An 8,381-nucleotide genomic window follows, 5' to 3' on the forward strand; every position below is an offset into this window, starting at 1 on the left:
GAGAGTAAAGATGTCGACTAGAGGATTAGGATTCTCAGACACTCTTAGTTTCGATGGCACAAATTTTGATGTTTGGGTAATTCGCATGCTTAATCTCTTTAGGGTCATGGACCCAAATTTAGAGCGAATTGTAGATATGGGTTTTTCTCCTCCAAAGGATCCCCAAAGCTTATCTTTAGAGCACGAGAAAAACTCTTATCTCAATGCTCAAGCTTCTAATGTGCTTTTCGATGCTTTGAGCAATGTAGTTATATTTGTACTCATGCCGTTCCGGGATGCTCATGAGTTATGGACAAAGCTTCAAGATAAATATGGTGTGTCCAAGATTTGTGGGGATGGTTGTTCTCCCTCCACCTCTGGTCATATAGTCTTCTCAACTTCTTCTACCTCACCTACATGTGGTTTTCCACAAGGTAATGATATGGTGAGTAGTGTTGGTCATTGCAATGATGATAGTATGCTTATTGTGGATGATCCTTCATCACTATATTATTGCAATGCTCCCTCTTTGGGCTTTAACACTTCGAGCACTCCAAATGTTTCACATGCTTGTGTTGATAGTCCTTGCATATCATGTAGAAATTGCTTGACTAAATATCATGATGATATGCTTGCTATGTCTTGTTGCCATGATAAAAATGCATCTATTTCCTTGAATTGTTGTGCTAACAATGTAGAGGAAACCGAACACTCCATGGAACAAGATGTGGTGTTTAATGGTGCCTCAAGGGATCCTACATCATCATCTATTGCGTTTTGCCTTATGGCTAAGGCATCAAAGGTATCTCCTACTTTGTACCCCAATATGTCTCTTGATAATGATGTTGATGCTAATGATGATGAGGATAATGATGAAGAGAATGATAATGTTGCCTCCTTAAAAATTAAGGGGGAAATGGTTTTTAAAGCTCTTCATAAAAATAAAATTGCTCGTTCCAACTTCATGGAAATTATGTCCATTGCTATTGAGAGCAAGAAATATATTGATGAGTTGGAATCTCGTCTTGAGGAGCATGAGGTCACCATTGATAAAATGGAAGGTCATGGGCGTGATTATGCTAATGAGATTGCAGACCTCTCTCAAGCTCTTGAACTTGAACAAACCACCAAGGAATCTCTTGAGGAGACTTTTGCTCTAGAATTATCTAGAGTGAAGGAATCTAATGATAGAGCTCTTGAGGTGACCAATGTTTTTGAAACTAAAAATGCTAAGCTTGAAGTTGCTCATGCTAGACTCCTTAAGGATTTTGAGCACCTCGAAAATGGCTCGAGGGTCATCAAGGGTGAGCTCATCAAACTCACCGAGTCTCATGCTCAACTTGAAGCTTCTTATTTAAAAGAACTTCCCAAGTTGCCTTCTCCTCTTGTTGTTAATGATGATGCTTGTGCTACTAACTCTAGTTCTTGTGAAGCATCCATTTTGAAGGAGAATGTTGAGCTACGGGCTCAACTTGAGGTGCTATCTAGTAATTATGGGAAATTGGAAGAAAGTCATGAAAAGATCTCAAGCTTTCATGATGATCTTCTAGTATCACATAGTGTACTAAAGATAGCTCATGAGGCCATGATTGTTAAGGTAACATCTAGTGAGCCTCATGTGGATACTAGCACTACTTCTAGTCAAAATAGTATATTGCCATGTGCTAGTCCTTGTAATTCATCTACTCACAATGTTGGTACATCTTGCGATGAGTTGCTTTCCTTGCCTTGTTGGTCTAATGATGAAGCTTATACTTCCTCTAGTACTTGTGTTGAGACTAACCATGTAGAGGAAATCAAAGAGCTCAAGGCCCAAGTCACTTCTTTGAAGAAAGACTTGGAAAAGTGTCATGAAGGAAAATTCACACTCAACAATATCTTAAGTGTGCAAAAATCCCCCAATGACAAAGGTGGACTTGTATTCAACTCCAACAAGAAGAAGTCCAAGATCAACAAGAAGAAGGGCCAAAAACAAGTCAAGAATTCAGCCAAGATTATTTGCTTCAAGTGCAAAATTGAAGGGAATCATGTTAGATCTTGCCCATTGAAGAAGAAGGCCATTAGTGACAAGCAACAAGGGAAGCGGCTACAAGTGCATTCTCATGCTCAACCTCAAGTTGAAGAAAGGCCTCTTCCCAAGAAGACTCAAGCTAATGCTTCTCAAGTTGAGAAATCAAGTGAGAAGAAAGTGAAGAGTAGACGTTGCTATCTATGTCGTGAGAAAGGTCACCTTGCTTCTTCATGCACTAGTGGTAACTTATCCAACCCAATTGTTATTGATGATGTCTATTCTCTTGGGAAGGATAAGGTTGGCAATGTGTTTGCCAAGTTTGTTGGTACTCAAAGTGGTTTGAAGCAAAGAACCATTTGGGTAGCCAAGCCTATTGTGACTAACCTCTTAGGACCCAACTTGGTTGGGGACCAACTAGCTCAAACTTGATCAATAGGTGTTGTTGGAGGGCATTGGAGACTTGGCTACATATGAAGAATTAAGGGGACTTCATCACTCTTATTGTCTCAAGCCAAGTCAATTGAATCGTCAAGTTTATATCTTATATCCAATGTGCCTCCTTGTGGTAACTTGTACTTAAAATTGCTTACATTGAAAGTTACTTGCCCCCTTGCATGTTTTGGTTTTGTTCCTTGCATGTGTTTGTATATGATGTGTCTCCAAATTGCCTTTGTGTATGTTGGTTTGCACATCATGTACTTGTGTGTCGTTCGTTGAGCCTTAGTGCATCTTGGTTGTATCTTAGTTGGCTCATGTGAGAGATTAATGGAATATCCCATCATGGGGGAGTGATGTGCTTTGTGCACTTCGCAATCCTATAAAGGTGGGTACATGGGGAATACCACTTAGTATTGATATTACAAGATTATCTAGTCGCTAGGTGGTATATCGCTCATGAGAAATTCAAATTCTAAATAGTCCATTAATTATCTCTTGTTTGTTTCTCTTATTGCCTCTTGTTAAGTTTTTATTGGTATCACATTATGGGGGAGTAATATGCTATGTATATTACTAGCCTAGAAAATGTGTACATTTGAGATTTTGTCACCTAGTGTTGATATTGTAGATTATCTTGTTCCTAGGTGGAATGTTAGCTCTACAAGTTGCAATTTGCTTGTGTTTGGTGTGAAGATGATGTTGGATATCCTTGCTATCTACCAACGGGAATTATTTCCAAATACTTCTTGTCTTTTGACAAGTGGTAGTCACTTATGTGTGGTAGAATTTATTGATCATCTTTACATTGTCTTTTGTTTTTGTTTGCCTTTTCTCTTGCCAAGGTTTGTGTCAACTCCCGTTGTCTTCGATACCACTTGTGGATCTTGTTAATTTCTTGTTCTTGTCTAGTGTTTTCTAGATATAGTGAAAGTGGTGATACCACCTTGTGCATTTTGTATTCAAAAGCAAATTCTCTCTAGTGCACAACTCATGGGGGAGCTATCCTATTTTCTTTAGAACACTCTTCTTGTGATCCTTATCAAGTGTGTGTTGGTGGAAGGCAAGCCGTTTTCTTTTGGTACCTTGTGCCATCATGAAACTTTGTTGAGAGCTTGGTTTCTTTGGAACCATCCTCTCTTTGGGAGTTTGACATCTTTAGTTTAGTGTGTATCAATGGATATCTCATTCCTTGATGTATCTTTAATGATATCTTCCAAGTGATGATTTCTCCATTTGGTATCCTTTTCACTTGGCATTTCTTTGTCTTTTGGTTTCGGGTTTTGAAAGTCTTGAGCATGCATGTTTACTTCATGTATTTCATTTGGCATGCTTTCTTTCTTTGACTCAATATATAGGGGAAACTCCACCTAGTCTCAATTTGGATGAGATGTTCATGAAATTCATTTTCATATCTATATGCACATATTTATGTGGAGTTTGTCCTATGTATTGGTGTTTCTAACTATTTGGTCCCGATGAGTTTGAGTACCGTTTAGTTTGTGTTGTTCTTCTAGGAACATTTGGAGATGCATTGGATGCTTGGCTCACTCACAAGGAAGGTGTTGTCACCATGTGCATATTGGAGTCAAGCTAGGATGATCAATGAACTACTATCTACCTTCAATTGGTATCTACTACATCCTTCCAATAATATCTCGGTAACAAGTATCTATTCATGCTTTCCCCTCTTGCATTCACCCTTGTGTATGTTGTATCTTGGCATGATATTCATTTCATATCTTGTGATACTTGTTTCCTTTCTCAAAGCATCCCAACGATGATCTCTATTGCTAGTTGTGATGCCCTTGATGGATGTGTGTTTGGGCTTCATTTATATACAATAAGACCATATCTAGCCAAGTGCTATGCTTTCAAGAAAATATCTTATTGGTATATTTATGACTTCCTTGTGGATATCTTGTTCCTTCGTCTTGTAACTATTTCGGGTGTACATCCTTCTTTGTAGATATATATATATATCATCATGATTTCGTCTACATAGAACCTTATACACTTGAGAGAAATTACATCTCTAGTTGATATCCTTTCTTTCACGTCCACCTTGTCTTTCTTATGTTATTTCTTTGGTGGCTCCGTGAAAGCTTTTGCCTTGAGTGCGTGTCCTCTATCGTTGCATCTTGATGCACTCTTGTGTGGTGAAGATTATTTTCCTCATGCTTATCTTTACGAGGCTTTTGCCATCTTAATTGGCATCCCTCGTCTTGATGAGGCTTTCATCTTCTATCTTCACCACGGGTTGTCACAAGCATAAGTTCTTTATATGCTTATTAATAAGCTTGTGAACCCATTTGCTAGTTGTGTGTGGGAATGATAGGCCTTGCACCGTGTGCCTCATTCTTTCAAGACTATGTTGATGCTTAATGCTCATCCTAATTTTAGTCTTCTCAAGTACTTCGCCATGACTCACACACATCATTTTGGTTGAGCCTATTCTTAAGTTTCCTCTTTTACATGTTGCTCAACCATGTGCTTGTTGCAAGCGCTAGGCTTTGTTTCCTATATGCTCACTTGCACTGGATGTGAGTTTCTATTGATTTTGGGGGAGCTATGTTCCTATTTTGTGCACTTTGTATCCAAATACAGAAATTCTTGGTGTGCACAAATCATGGGGAGCTTCTCTAGTTTCTTTAGAACACTGCTCTGCTCTTATCATAATATCCTTTATTCATGTGGCTCGTAGGATCATTGGCCTAGTTGGTTCAATTGGTATCTTTTGATAGCTTGCTTCAATTGGTATCTTTTGGTTCCTTGATTGCTTGTTTCTCTCTTTGATTATGTCTTTGTGGCATATCTTCCTTTTGCAATCTTTGGGCCTCAATATAGTTTGTCTTCCTCCAAGTATTTACTGTTGCATATGTGTATTTCATTCCACTCTCTTGTTGAGAAATACACAATTTATGGAGGAACACATTTTATATTGGCCTTCTAAGCTTTTAGCCAATTTTGGCAATCGATGCCAATGGGGGAGAAGTTTCAGAGAGTTTTGTGGAGAAGTTTAGAGAGTTTCTCCTCTTGCTTTGGTTTTGTTCCTTAGCATTTGCATCTCATTCGCATGCACTATTGGTTTTTGCATTGCATGGTGATGCATAATTCCTTATATAAACTCTCTTGAAACTAATTGTCATCAATTACCAAAATGGGGGAGATTGAAAGAACATGCGGTGCCCCCATGTTTGGTTTTGGCAATTTATGACAATCTCTATGGACTAATGGTTGCCTTGAGTTATATTTGAAGGGTTTGTCCATAGGTTTTTCTTGGAGTCCATTTGTTGGTTTCAAGGAGAGTTTGTGATGACCGCGGTGCTATTAAGGAATTATCCAAAGATCAGTCATGTGAGTGTTGAGCTTATTGCAAGCATGTCTTGAAGAAGAAGATTGTGTGATCATTCATGTTTACCTTCAAGACATCATCCAAATTAAGAGAGTTGGAAAGATTCAAGGTTGATCTAGACTAAGTACAGAGAGTGATTCAAGTTGATCAACACACAAAGCACACAAGTTGTACCGAGAGGGACCAAGTGTTCCCATGGTATGGTAAGCATTGTCCATTACGCTTTGTGTACTAACCCATGGTCTACGCGAGAGTTCTTTGTGGGGTTAGGTATGTTTCCATGGTCTTACGTCAAGAGGAAGATCCCATACAACCCATGGAGGATGACATCAAGTGGTGATCGTCATCAAGTTTGCAGTGTGCAGGTTCAAGTGGAGCAACACGAATAGTGGCTCACCCATAATGGAGTATGGGGGAGCAATCAAGTTTGAATCTTGCCATCCATTGTGGTGTCTATGGACTTGTGAAGATGTGCCGAAGAGTCGCTCACCCATAGTGGACTATGGGGGAGCAATCATCTAGTCTTCATCGAGCCAACACAATCAAGAAAGGTGGTCCAACTTGAGGGAGTCAAGATCATCATCATCCAGCTCAAGTGGACCATGTGCAAGGCAAAGGTTTGCCCTTGATAGGTTTTCTATTTTACCGGTCTTGTGGTGGTAGTTGGGAGACCGGGTTATAGGATCGTTTGCTGTACTATCAAGGGGGGCTCTCAAGTTGGTAGCTTGATCGTATCGTTAGTAGAGAGCTCAAACCATTGCATCCTTGCGTCATGTTTCTTGGTTCTTGTTTGGTTCTCTTTGTGAGTCTTACAGCTTATGGTCATCTTGATGACAAGCTTGAGTTCATCGAAAACGGAGTTCGCATGCGTCTTCTATGATGTTTTCGGTGTTGGAGGTTTTACCGGTCTTATCCAAGGAAGGGTTCTCACCATTTTCTTATGGGCCTTTTCTCATTTGCTTCTTATTGATATTTCTATCAAAATTGTGTTAGCCCTTGTTGCTAGCTTTCCAACAAACTTGGTTTCATTGAATTCGGAGCTCATATGCGAAAGTTGTGGCTGTTTTGATATTGCCTGTTTTACATAGAGAGGTTGTACCGCCCTGTAGAGAGGTTGTACCGGTTGACCGGTACAACCGGTGTTTGGAGCGGTTGTACCGCTCCAGAATTGGTCCGGAGGTTGTACCGGCCATGTACCGCTCTACCACCGGACTAGTTTCTGTTTTGGAGCGGTTCTTGGGCGGTTGTTGACCGGTTTAACCGGTTTAACCGGTACTACCGGTTCCCCAGGCTGTTGTACCGCTTAGAGCTTTTCCCAGGTTGGTTTTTCCTCTGCTTTGGCCGGTTGTACCGGTTCGTGGACCGGTTGTACCGGTCCTACAGTTTTCTGCACATAACGGGCAGATTCGTGGGGACCTATTTAAGGGGGTCTTCTTCCCCAATGGTTCCCCATCTCTTGAGCTCGTTTTTGCCCCCATTGTTGACCTTCTTTGAGCTTGCTAACTCTCAATCCCTCCATGGATTCTTGCTAGTTTTTTAGGGAAAAGAGAGAGGAGATCTAGATCCACACTTGCACCAATCACTTTCTCCTCTATGTGAGGGGAACCCCTTGGATCTAGATTTTGGTGTTCTTGGTGTTCTCCTTCTTGTTCTTCCTCTCATTTTCTTCCCTAGCATTAGTTGCTTTGGTGGGATTTGGGAGAGAAGGACTTGGGCACTCCGTGTGCCCTTGTCATTGCAGTTGGTGCATAGGTTTGAGTTCTCCATGGTGATACGTGGAAGTTACATGTTGAGAAGCTTATTACTCTTGGGTGCTTGGTACCTTTGAGCTTGTTCCTCTTGGGTGCTTGGGCGCCCTAGACGGTTGGTGGTGTTCAGAGCTCAATCATTGTGGTGTAAAGCTCCGGGCAAGCGTCGGGGTCTCCAATTAGGTTGTGGAGATCGCCCCGAGCAATTTAACGGGTACCGGTGACCGCCCCCAAGGGTTGCCAAAGTGTACGGGTTCGGTGACCGCCCCCAAGGGTCGCCATTTGTACGGGTTCGGTGACCGCCCTCAAGGGTCCCTTAGTGGAATCACGGCATCTTGCATTGTGCGAGGACGTGAGGAGATTACGGTGGCCCTAGTGGCTTTTTGGGGAGCATTGTGCCTCCACACCGCTCCAAACGGAGATTAGCATCCGCAAGGGTGTGAACTTCGGGATACATCGTCATCTCCGCGTGCCTCGGTTATCTCTTACCCGAGCCCTTTACTTATGCACTTTACTTTGTGATAGCCATATTGTTCTTTGTCATATATCTTGCTATCACATAGTTGCTTATCTTGCTTAGCATAAGTTGTTGGTGCACATAGGTGAGCCTAGTTGTTGTAGGTTTTGTGCTTGACAAATTAACCGCTAGGTTTATTCCGCATTTGTTCAAGCCTCTACCGTAATTATTTTAAAACGCCTATTCACCCCCCCTCTCGGCGACATCCACGATCTTTCAAATGCTCAAATTGCCCGGCTTGAAAATGCCATAGCCAAAATTTCTGATAAGCAAGCCACCTTAGTCAATAAGATGGCCGCTAAACCAGAAAAGTTAGATGAAAATAATGACAAGGAT

The sequence above is a fragment of the Triticum aestivum genome, chromosome 7B (assembly GCF_018294505.1).
Source record: "Triticum aestivum cultivar Chinese Spring chromosome 7B, IWGSC CS RefSeq v2.1, whole genome shotgun sequence".
NCBI classification, from domain to species: Eukaryota; Viridiplantae; Streptophyta; class Magnoliopsida; order Poales; family Poaceae; genus Triticum; species Triticum aestivum.